The sequence below is a fragment of the Macrobrachium nipponense genome, chromosome 10 (genome assembly GCF_015104395.2).
Source record: "Macrobrachium nipponense isolate FS-2020 chromosome 10, ASM1510439v2, whole genome shotgun sequence".
NCBI lineage: Eukaryota > Metazoa > Arthropoda > Malacostraca > Decapoda > Palaemonidae > Macrobrachium > Macrobrachium nipponense.
Window position 1 is genome coordinate 108,478,141 of NC_087204.1, and position 12,894 is coordinate 108,491,034.

Sequence of the window (12,894 nt, forward strand, 5' to 3'; positions counted from 1 at the left end):
ATAATAGAAATGTTCTAAATTTAAGTCGGTTGGTTTATTTAAACTTTGATGCTTTCATAATGAAAAATGTTGTAGATAAATATAAGCAACAAAATTAATATATTCAGTTTTTACATGTTTTGGACTGTAAAGATACTTTGTAATTTCGGTTAGGGTCAGAATCTGTTTAAGTTTGTGACCGTGTGATATCCGATAATCCTGGATTATCCCTTTTAATTTTTACCCTTTTGATAATTAACCATCTGTATTCCATGATCTTGTTTGTACCTGAGGCCTTCCTCTCCAATTGTACTTTAGTAGCTCCTTGACGATGTCTGAGTAAAGACGAAAGCGCTTGGATTTCTGACTATCATTTTCCGTGGTATTCGCTTATTTATGAAGTCACGTGCATCTACTGTGATTTTTTAAGCATATATATATATATATATATATATATATATTATTTATTATTATATATGTAATATAATATGATATATATATAGATATATATATAATATATATATATATATATATATATATATATATATATATATAATATATATCTATATATATATATATAATAACACTCTATGGCAGGGTAACATACTTATCCTACAATATATACGTGTATATATATATATATATTGTGATGGTTGGCTTGACCACCACACCAAACACTAAACTTTTATCAAATAGTATTCACTAAAATACCATACTAAGTCCACAAAAGGTGGAATAGTATCCAACTTCAATAAGAGTGCAAAGTCAATTCAAGGGGACAAAGAAAATACTTCAAAAATATACTTAATTTTAATACACAATCTTCAGATAGAAATAACACATGAACCTCAACAATACAATAATTAATGAGAAACACTCACTCTTAACTCCCTGCAAAAAAAGAAAACAATTACACGATTAAAGAAAGGTCATCAACACATACATACTAAAAGGGAGAGGGTCCAGAAAGGAGGAGGCAAGCGAAAAGTAAGAATATCCTAACAAATACAATCTAAATATCCCTAACAAGTTCCTCAAACGACTTTATAGGTCTCCTCTTAGAGGACAATAAACTCCACGTCTGGAGGCTTAATCTGGGTGGCAGGGAAAACTGATCCGAAACTATGGTGATGGAAGGCTTTCACAAGCTCCACTAATGACGTCAGCAGAGGATCACAGGTCGTGACCTCGATAAATAATTATAGGTATAAATATTATTACCTTGGGACAGAGAGGTCCCCTTGGCTTTTACTGAACCAAGGGCGTACACAAAATGCAGAATAAAAGGTCCTTGCTGCAGAGTAAGATATCCAGCTTCAAAACGTAGCTCTGCAATGTGGCGAGGAATAAATATAGTTCCAACAGCAATAATCGTGCCCTTCAAGGTTGGAGGCTCAGAAACACACTGAGGCAAAAACCTCCAAGCGTAAACCTCCATCCCTCGGATAACGAAGGATCGCCGCCACGTAACCAACACAACTTGAAAATATAAAACAGTCGTTAGCCAATAATAAACACCAAGATAACCACCGGTGAGGAGACAAAAAACTAATAAAGAAAGCATACCAACACTTCCATACTTAACATTAAAAATCTAAAAACTTAAATAATTTAGAAATTATGCAATAAGTTACAATATATATATAACTAGTTAACAAAATAATAATAATCTATATATATATATATTATATTCATTAAGTAAAGGGTAAATGATAATAATATATATTATATATAATATAATAGATCATAATATATATATATATATATATATTATATATATAAAATACTCTATCTATGTTAATAAGATACTTTCAGGTATGGAAACTTTTGCTGACCACCACTTCATAAGGAAAACAGGAACACGTTTTGGATGTTAGTGACAGTATGTGTACATTACTTGGAGGTAAAGAATACACTTTCTCTATTATAGACTTATGTAAGTTGGTCCATATCAATTACACTTCAAGGCACTTCTAAAGTTAGACTTTACTTTTTCATTATACTTGCAATATGAAAAAAAGGTAATTCTTACCGTCTGCTCCGCCAGTAAGTTATCAAATTTAAGTGCTTTCACTAAAAAGAGGGAAGTCCAAGGTTTCGTTTGATATATAAATCTAAGCGGCGCTAGGACTAGAAGTGGTTTAAAAATCAAAATTAAATTTGACCCACCTGAAAAAAACCAAGTCCCTCGACTTCACAACTCTCTCAAATTCCTCTTCAGACTGAGCTCTCATTTGTTCGTTTGCACGTTAAAAACATAGATTATGTCATTATTACATTATCAACTGTATTCTACGTAGCATGATGTCACCCACATTTTACTTGGGACTAGCATTTTAACAAAACTAGAATCACGTGATTTGAATACCCAATCAGGTGACAGTTTTACTAGGAAACTAACACTTTTCGACACTTTTCACACAATTTCCACCGCTAATTTTTCAGTCTTTTGAGAGCCATGGAGGCGTGTGAACCTTCAACTTCTGGTGCGGTTTCTTATTTACCATCTACTTCGACATCAATTTATGTGGATTTTCTCCCAAGGTCTTGTCTCAATTGTTATTTAAATTATAATGATTTTGTTTTGGATTATTGTGGTAACATCGAAAGAATAATAAAGTACTGCCAAGATCACGGTGTTATTAAAAGTGAGAGTAAACTATTTGCCCCACCTGTGGTTCTAAGTGCCGACTTGATATTATCAAAACAGCATTTCGGCGTGACAGAAGTCATGTTGTATTGAAAAACAAGAAGAAAGTGAAAAAAGATGTAGTTTTTACATATCCATTTTTAAGGGAACTTGGTTTGAATAGCCTCATTTAGATATAGAATCTAATTTGTTATTTGTTTATAATTATATTGGTGTTAAATTTAGTTATAAATTTGTTGAAAATGAATTAAGAATTATTCTCAAAACTATAAATGATTGGGGCTCATTCATTCGTGAGGTTATTGTGCATTGGGTATTGAGTCGTCGAAAGGATCAGTTTGTTGGATACTTGGCTCTTGCCTATTTTAAATTGCATTTTAAAGTATTGGGTCATGGGCCCCATGCATTCTTAAAGATGGCATCTCACCTTTACCCTCCAACCTAAGTAAGTACATAAAGGGTTTTAGGCTGTCTTATATTTAATATAGCTGTGTAAGGGGGGGGGGGGGGGTGGGGGGGGGGGGGGGGGTGTCGCAGGGTGGACGATCCGCTAGGTAAGGATACGGCTACTAGGTTAGGTTAGGTGGTTTGTTTAGGTTAGCTGGTGGCCTTGTCTATTGCTAATTCTACGTGTGCCATTATTCGGATGTTAAAACGGATTCTTTAATTCATTCCCCACCCAGAAACCCTGGTTTCCCACTGGGGGTCCCCCATGATTGGAAAGGTTAACAAAGGTTAAAATACTGCTCCTCCTCAAAAAAAAAGGTCAGCTTTAGATAAAGCACTAAGTAATTCATCAGAAAAAAAAAATATCAAAATTATCAGTGGCGGAGCTATTGTATAGAACTAACCCCCCACCCAAAAAAAAAAAAAAAAAAAAATTAATATCATAAGGACATGAGGCAATACAAGGATAGGAGTAGACAAGAGCAGAGCACCAACTAGCAGAAAGGGGACTTGGTAGATAAGGAGTAGTTTTGACTGAAGAAAGGGAGATATGAACCTTATACCACTTCTACCAGTTCCTGAAGCTCGCTTTTCTCTTCGGCTGAGAAAAAGTGATATGGTGTCTTCTTAAGTACGAGACCTATTTCTTTTAGTTCACTGGTCAATACAGTAACAATAGCATATATATCTGGGTTTCCACAATACCATACTAACTACCTCTTAACTAAAGTACGAGACCAATTTCTTTTAGTTCACTGGTCAATACAGTAACAACAGCATATATATCAGGGATTCCACAATACCATACAAACTACTGAGCTGGTTGTCCTTTCTTCAGAAAACGTCACGTGCAAAGGGGTACAAGATTATCCTTTCCCTGCTCGTGTACATAACTTTGAAGTTAATATTTCCTGGTATGAGATCAATACCTGTCATAATCTCCAGGGTTCCTCTCACCTAAGGTGAAAGTTTCCTTGTGAAAGATGGTTTGCATTCTTGTTGGATCAAATCCCACTTGGAACCAACTCTGTAAATTGTCCTGTTGCCAATGGAAAGTGTTGCTTCTTGAGTCGGTGGGTTTCTCTCCACCAATTTACACTTGATAATGATCCGATAAATTAATCTTGAGTTACAGGTAAACAAGTTATCAATTATTTTACTACTAAATAATAGGCATCTAATTTGTTTTTTATACGCTAGTTATTCTGGTTGGAGACCCTTTATGAGACTATACTCTGTTTTTTTCCATCTGTCCACCCGCCTGTGGTGTTTGCATATGGTAATACTGCGTCCCGGGCTTTAGTCACATTCAACAATAATAACAATATCCTATTTCGAATATTAACGTGTAATTCGCATACAGTAAATTATTAAAACACTTTTCAGTTGCAGATGTACACCCAGATATCATTTTATTTACCTAAAACTTACACAAAGCGTAACTATTTACAGCCTGGGACGCAGTGTTACCATGCGAAAACACCGCAGGTGGATGGACAGATGGAAAAAAACAGAGTATAGTAAATGATAGTTATTGTTTGTAGTGGATGAAAAATTTGCTTGGGGCTCCTTTAGTTTTGCTAGTTGTGTGCTGTGATATCCATTACTCATTTTTGGGTGTTGTTTTATAATGTGTTCAGGATTCATAGAAAAGGTTGTTTTAAAAGAGTTACGCTTGGCTATCATTTTTGTGTATTGAAGGTGCAGAGATCCTTATTCTACTAAAGTTGCTGCTCAAGAAATTGTTTAGACTGAAACCGTGATCTTACAGTTTTGAAAGGAAAGGCCTTCATGCTTATAGCCAGTGTTGATTTCATTTGAGTTTGAGAAGTCATTTGTAGTGCTTTTTCAGATTTGATTCTGGGATTTTTAAAGCTATTTTTATTCCATTGGTTTTAAATGTTGTGTACTAGCTTGGTAGAAAGTTAGGAAAATGGCTCTGAGAGAGAGAAAAGATGGGTCTGATTGTCTGTTCATTAATTTCATCCCATTATAAGGAATATTCCATTATCCGTTGTAGAAAAATCCAAAGGCAAAACACTAGATAACGAAAAAACTCTGCTCCTTGAGGACTTATTCTTTTTTAGCCAATGTTCTTGAGAAGTCTGCAATATCTCACATTTGACCCTCACAGGCCCAGTGAGTTGAATAGTGAATGTCAAAGACTGGTTTACAGGTGTGGTTTTATTAAAGTATATGTTGGATGTATACTGATTATTGTTTTGATTAATGAGGTTAAAGTATGAGTAATGGCAAGATTTCTGGGATCCTTATCCCACTCAATGGCTTCTCAAGTTTCTTATCCCACAAAAGGAACTGCAGTTTCCATCAGGAGTAGTGGCAAGATTTGTTTCCATCAGTAGTGGCAAGATTTCTAGGATCCTTATCCCACTCAATAACTTCTCAAGTGTTGATTCCCACCGCAGGTGCTGCAATTTCCTTTGGGCTCTTCTTTAGTTTTGCTTTATATCTTTCATATTCCTGCTTTATACCTTTCATGTTCCTAAAATGGTGTTAATGAACTCTTGAGATGGGTTGTTTCTGCCCTTCACGGAATCTTACCTTCCCATCGTGAGGTGCCTTGTACCTCCATATATTAAATTGACATGAGTGACTCTTCATATTTTTTTATAGCAATGGTAATTTTTTAAACAAAAATAATTTAAATTTTAGTGAATCAACTTGTGTAAATGTAATGAATTGTAAACTGAGCATGTATATATGTTACATGCTCGTGCATGTCTTGTATAATACACATTTTGTATTCACTGCAAATAAACATTACAGTTTAGGTGAACTTGTGGCATGTAAAAGTTTAATGAGAAATTTTTCTTTTCCTCAAGTCATAATTTATTTGATGAATGAAGTCAGTGTTTGGATTAATTTGTTTCACTCGACAGACTTGATGGTCTTTATCTAGAAAATTGGAACATCTACCTTCAATCCTTTTACAGGAATAACACTTTTTGGATACTAGAATGATTCTACTCTACTCATCCCTTGTGAGTATACCAGTGCCATGCTTTTGAGATTTTATATTTTGTTGTGAAGATTCAATATAAAAGCCATGTCTATAATCTGCGTTTTTATTGTTCATTATTAACTAAACTTTTGTGTTAAAAATAGTTTTTGCAATAGAACGTAGTTTTCTCTAAATTACTATTTAGATAATTATTTTATATTTCAAAGCTTAAATTATTTTACATAACTGTCAAATTCCCTAATATTTCACAAGACTACGTAAGAGATGCTTAGTAGATTTCCTCTTGCAGGTATGCAGGCAACTAGTGTGTACTGTGTGGTACTTCTGCGGGCCCCTTTTTGGGGGTGTGGGGGGGGTGGGGCGGGGGTTGCATTTTACTATTTTCACTGTTGCATTGATTATCAAAAGTAATAAAAAAAGGAAGTAAGATGACACTAACAGAAAGATATTAACAAAAGGCTAGAGGCAAGAATAAGATGGAGTGAGCGAGCTGAATAGAGGAAAAAGGATGAAGCAGAAAAGCAACCAGAGTTGAGCGAGAAGTATGAAGCAGAAAAGCAGGAATTGAGCAGGAGGTATGGAGCGGAAGAATTGAGCAGGAGGTATGGAGCAGATGAGCAAGAATTATTGAGCAGGAGGTATGGAGCAGAAGAACAAGAACTGAGCAAGAGGCATGGAGCAGATAAGCAAGAAAGCAACCAGAATTAAGTAGGAAATCGTCAAAAGCTGTGAGGGAGAAGGCAGTTTAAAGTTTCCACTAAAGGGCAGAACGTGGTGGGCAAGTATTACTGCTATTTATAATAATGAAGGTATCATTATGCTTTTGTATTTATATTCTTTCCTTCCGTTCAGCTACATATCCTGAAACTCCAGCAAGTTTAATCCTCTGATAACCACAAAGGGTGTTTTGAACAGATTTGGAACCTAGCCTGTCCTTGCTGCATCTGTTCCACTCCTAAATTACCCTTTTTCATGCCGAGGTAAATACTCATGGCCTAGTTATGCGAGTAAGAACTTGAGGTGGTATGTGCTCAGCTTAGTCTAACAATAACAGCGTACGAGGAGTGGTGCTCATGATGACAAGTCATGAGAATGGTTAATCAAAAATTCAGTCTGGAATTAAGCAAATAATATACGTAATCAAAGTGGAATGTGGCAAGCTATAATGAAGGTATACAGATATTTTTGCTATATTTCATCCATTGTTTGTCATTTGCTTGTTTATATATTCTCTAGAATGTAATCTTACTGTATACTGGAACAATCTTGATCAAAATGCTATATGGTGTCATTAGTAAAACTGCGAAGAAAATATTTAAGTATTGCTAATTAATCGGATAGAATTGAATACAGAACTTAGACCAAAGGCCAAGCACTGGGTTCTGCGAGGTCATTCAGCGCTGAAAGGGAAATTGACGACAAAAGGTTTGAAAGGTGTAACATGAGGAAAACCTCAAAGCAGTTGCACCATGAATCAGTTATCAGGAGAGGGTGGAAAACAGTCAAGGGGTTGCAGGTAGGGGCCAAAGGCAAGCTGCAAAGAACCTTAAGTAGTACCTACAGTGCACCTCATGAGGTGCAGTGATGGCACTACCCTCCTATGGGCATTGCTAAATAAGTCTTGCAGTACACAAGGTGTTTTGAATAGTTAACCATGTGTAAAAGACATTTCATATTCTCGCATGGCGACAGGAAAGACTAGTAATTATTAAGAACTTGGTATTTCAATTGCCCTACTCTTGGTACCATCAAACTGTCTTTCCTGCCGTCCAGTCTTTAAAGATGGGTAGTTTGCTAACTCCTCCTCCTTCCATATGCTTTACTCGAGCGAAAACGGCGACGAGGAGCGAGGCAGCCCGGCCGTCAGGCAGACTCAGAGAGCGACTCGTAGAGAGAGACACAGAGAGAAGAGAGCAGAGACCTCACTCACCTGGGAAGGTTCCTACAATTTTGATTCGTCCGACATGCCTGTCTTAGGCTAAAGGCTTTTATTGGGATCCCTGGTCTACGTCACCCTCTTGTGAACATCTGCCAAAATCCATCTGCAACGCCTTTGTGCATGGTTCGACAATGGTGAGTACCAAGAATATATAGGGCTTATTTTTAAGGTTATCATTGCGAACTCTCATTGCCTTGTGTTGCCTATTCAAGTTTTCCTGTCTGTCATTTTTTCTTATGAAGATTTGTTATAGTTTTTTGTGGTCAATATGTTTTATACATCGTATTCTCTTGTCCTTTCAGGTGATTTAGCTCTCGGACTAGTAACTCTAGCTTATTCATAAATTCACCTTGTTAACACTTGGGTAAGAGAATCGTCTAATACATTAATGTTTCGAGTGGTTATATTTATGACGGATTGTCTCCCAAATTACGACCGAGCAAATCTATATTAGGTTTACCGTTCATTTCAGGATGGTGTTTGGTTTCGGTGTATCGGCCCTTTTATTTCCTTCCTGATACTAATGTAAACCTCAGTTGCTCAATTGTAAGGTAATTTTAAGTGGGTTATTATTCCTATGGGTATATTTTTCTACATAAATGACCATGACTTTTAGATACTAATCTTCCTGAATATTTCTTTACAGACAGCGAGCGAAGCAGAACGAAGGAAACGCCCTACGATCTACGTGAATTGCCTTGTTCTCCTACCAGTTGTTTATAACTACGGTACTACGTCATTTTAAAGGCTTATTTATGTAATAAATATCATTATTTAATTACATTTTTCCTTCCAACCTTTATTTCAAACCACAGATTTATATGGTGTTCTGCTTATGGCGCCCAACGTGGGGCAACACGAAGAAAGGTGCTTAATGATGGTGCAGATGATCCAGTAGAGAATTGACCACGACTGGGGCTCCCAATAGTCTCTCATATTTCTATTTGTAGGACATTGACATTTTCCTTTCCAGGATATTAACATTTTATTGGTATAAATATAATTTTTCTTTCCAGAAAATTAACATTTTATTGGTTTGCATTTGTTATACTTTTGTTATAATGGCTAACTTACAGGTACTTATCGGACAACGAAAAGTCATTCGGAGAAAAGTCACCGAACAATTCAATAGGTCTGACACCTATTCTGCCCTTACACAAGAAGAAAGTTAGCTATTAAAGGTCTTCTTGTTAATTATAGAAACAAGTTGTCAGAGCTAGATGATCAAATCCTCTTGAAGAAATTTCCTGACATATCTGATGAAGCAGAGTTAGAGCCAGAATTAACAAGTTGCCAGGATTATCTAGACAAAATTGAGCATTGTCTACCATTACTTGATATTTCAAGGAGGAAAAATGATTCTAATAATATTCCCGACGTGGCCCGCAGTTTACTGAAACAGCCAACAGCTCCTCTTCCTAAGTTTACAAGCAAAGAAGGAGAAGATTTCTTGAAATTTATAGCAGAGTTTGAGGCTACAACTAATGCATTTCAGTATCCAGACGAGAGATTTACTTTTATTGCTGAGCAACAGGTAGACGGTCGAGCAAAGACTTTATTAAGTTCTCTGGAAGCTGATAAACAGCGTTATGTAGATGCCAAAGAACTATTGATTTCCGCCTTTGCTTCTAAGGAGGATTTGTAAAAACAATGCAATTAGGAAAATTACGGAGTTAAGTCTAAGAGAGAGTGATGATCCCTTCACATTTATTTCCATCCTCCGATCAGTATGCGAAGCAGTCAAGACTTTTAACATTGGAGCGGATGAATTTGTCAGATATTTTGCTTGGCACGGCTTAAATGGTCGCTTTCAGCGTCATCTTATTAATATTGCAGGAAAGACTCATCCTTCCTTAAATGACATTATTTCACATTTCTTTGCAGCTTGCGAAAGGTACGAAAGTGACGGGAAAGGTGTTGAAAGCTTGAAGTGTAAAGCTTCGCCTGTCAAGACATTAACACTCCCTCTTCGTAAAGAGAGAACTACCAGCATGGCTGCGGAAGCAGTAACATATGATAAAGACAGGTCTTCGCCTCAATGTTCCTTGTGTTCTGCGGTTGGAAATACTGATAAATTTCACTTTATTCATAAGTGCCCTAATTTTCTTTCTCCTACAGATAAAGTGCATATTTTAAAATCTAGAAATGGATGTGTAAAATGCGGCCAGTTTAACCATGTTTCCGGTAAGTGCCGTTTTAAATTCAAGAGACGCTGTCAAATTGTAACAGCTGGCATATGACTTACCTGTGTGATAGGAGTCCTTCACCAGGCAGAAACTCTAATAATATTAATAACGGCAAATCCAAGGTGGAAACTTCTCCTCAAATAAGCAGCGGTGTTGCCGTCCTTCCTACTTGTCATGGTGATTCCATTTTACCCACCTTTTCACTTAAAGTTGGGGGGACTGTTTACAGAGGACTGAAGGACAGTGGTTCGCAGAGCACGTTTGTCACTAAGAAATTGGCGGAGGAGAATAATCTTAAAATCATTAACTCTAAAGTAAAGCTAACAGTTAATGGGTTTAATGGCAACAAGGAGTATTTTACTGAAATTGTTGAAGTTCCTGTTACGATCGGAGATAAATCCTTTATAATTTATTGCTTTGTTGTACCAAACATTAATGTAGCATTGAAATTACCTCTGCTTGGTAGATTAGTTGATAAATTCAGGCACAAGGTGTTAAACTAGCTGATCAATTCCTTCATAAATTTTCTCATGAAATTGATAATGTTCAGCTCATTTTAGGTACAGACTTCGCTTATTGTATTGCAGGTACAGATACAGTTTTTGGAGGAATAAATTCATCGATGTATACTGAGTGTCATGCAGGTATTTTGCTGTCTGGTAGCATTGATTTAATGATTAAGAATATTGATAATTTAGCTGATACGAGAGTGCAAACCTCGGCTGTTAGTAACCCATTTGAGTGTAGTTCTGCTATTCATATCCAGAGTAGTTCCTTAATGATTAAGAATATTGATAATTTAGCTGATACGAGAGTGCAAACCTCGGCTGTTAGTAACCCATTTGAGTGTAGTTCTGCTATTCATATCCAGAGTAGTTCCTTTTTGCTGAACTCTAAAGTTGATATTTTTGCCGATGATGACATTAATACTAACTTTGAAGTAAACTGTTCATTTTCTGTAATAAATGAAAGAGGTATGCTTATGGAGAAACCACTGCAACAGGCCACTGATCAACTTCTAGAATCTGAATGTAATTATTACTTAAATTACGATCAGAATTTCTACAATGATGAAAGTATTGAACTTAACAACCAGTTGGTCGAATTTACCATCAAAACCCTTCGTCGTAGGGAGTCTGATGGACGTATTATCGTTCCCGTGTTGTGGAATGGGAAAGTTTCTCATTTACTTTCAAAGAATGAAAATCTATCTAAGTTGATATTAAGGTCTAATCTCAAGAGACTTAAACGACATCCAGAACGTTTGCAGCTCGTTGACCAAACAATTAAGGAGCAATTGAAGGCAGGCATAATTGAACCCATTTATGATTTAGAGGTGTTCAAAAGTGAGAACCCTCAACATTCTTTTTTACCACACATGCCTATCTTTAAACTGGATAAGGATAGTACCAAATGTAGGATTGTATTTTTGTCCAACCTTAGGGATTCTTCTAATAGTATATCTTTGTCACATAACCAGTGCATGTATTCAGGGCCTACGTTAAACCAAAAATTGTCCTCTTCCTTTTTACAGCTTAGATTTGACCAAAAGTTACTCATATTTGACCTTAAGAAAGCCTTTAATATGTTATCCTTAACAGAAACTGATCAGTCTAAGTTGTTATTTTTTTGGTACAAAAATGTGAGTCAAGGTGATTTTTCCTTATTGGCTTTAAGAATGTAAGATTACCTTTTGGCCTTAGATGTAGTCCCTTTTTATTAATGATTTCATTATATTACATACTTGTGTTACAACCTTCAGAGGATTCTCGAATAGCAAATTTAAAGAAATCTATCTATTCCATGATTTATATGGACAATGGGGCTATTACTGCCAATACGTCAGACCTTACCTTACCTTACAGACCTTACATCTTGTTCGGGTTGCCCCAGGTCCCTCAGTGTGAGGCACCTCTAATGTCTACCAGAGAGTTGCTAGTACATCTTCCGGTATATTTTGCATCTTCCAATCTTGGATGGTCTGGGATGCAGTTTAGATATTTGTCGAGCTTATTCTTAAACACATCTACGCTCACTCCTGATATTATTCCTTATTCCTCAGATGAGCTGGCAACGCATTGAATAGACGCTGCATTATCGATGCTGGTGCGTAGTGGATTAATGTCCTGTGTGCTTTCCTTATTTTTCCTGGTATATTTTTGGGCACTATTAATCTACCTCTGCTTGCTCTTTCTGATATTTTTAGTTCCATGATATTTTCTGCTATTCCTTCTATCTGTTTCCATGCCTGAATTATCATGTAGCGTTCTCTTCTCCTTTCCAGACTATATAATTTTAAGAATTGTAGTCTTTCCCAGTAGTCTAGGTCCTTAACTTCTTCTATTCTAGCTGTAAAGGACCTTTGTACACTCTCTATTTGTGCAATATCCTTTTGATAGTGTGGGTACCATATCATATTGCAATATTCAAGTGGACTACGAACATATGTTTTATAAAGCATAATCATGTGTTCAGCTTTTCTTGTTTTGAAGTGCCGTAACAACATTCCCATTTTTGCTTTACATTTTGCCAACAGAGTTGCTATTTGATCATTGCATAACATGTTCCTATTCATCATCACACCAAGGTCTTTAACTGCTTCCTTATTTGTGATGGTCTCATTATTAGGTCCCTTATATGCATAGCTTTCTTTCTCTGTCTCCATAATTTATTGATTCAAATTTATCAGAGTTAAATACCATCCTATTTA

General features: G+C 36.2%; 1 long non-coding RNA gene across 1 annotated transcript; it reads left to right on the plus strand.

Moving 5' to 3' along the window:
* The first annotated feature begins 7,728 nt into the window (after positions 1-7,728).
* On the plus strand, positions 7,729-9,493 carry LOC135224217 (uncharacterized). Its single transcript, XR_010316687.1, has 3 exons — positions 7,729-8,132; positions 8,301-8,362; positions 8,471-9,493. It is a non-coding gene; the product is annotated as an uncharacterized LOC135224217 (long non-coding RNA).
* Positions 9,494-12,894: the final 3,401 nt, after the last annotated feature.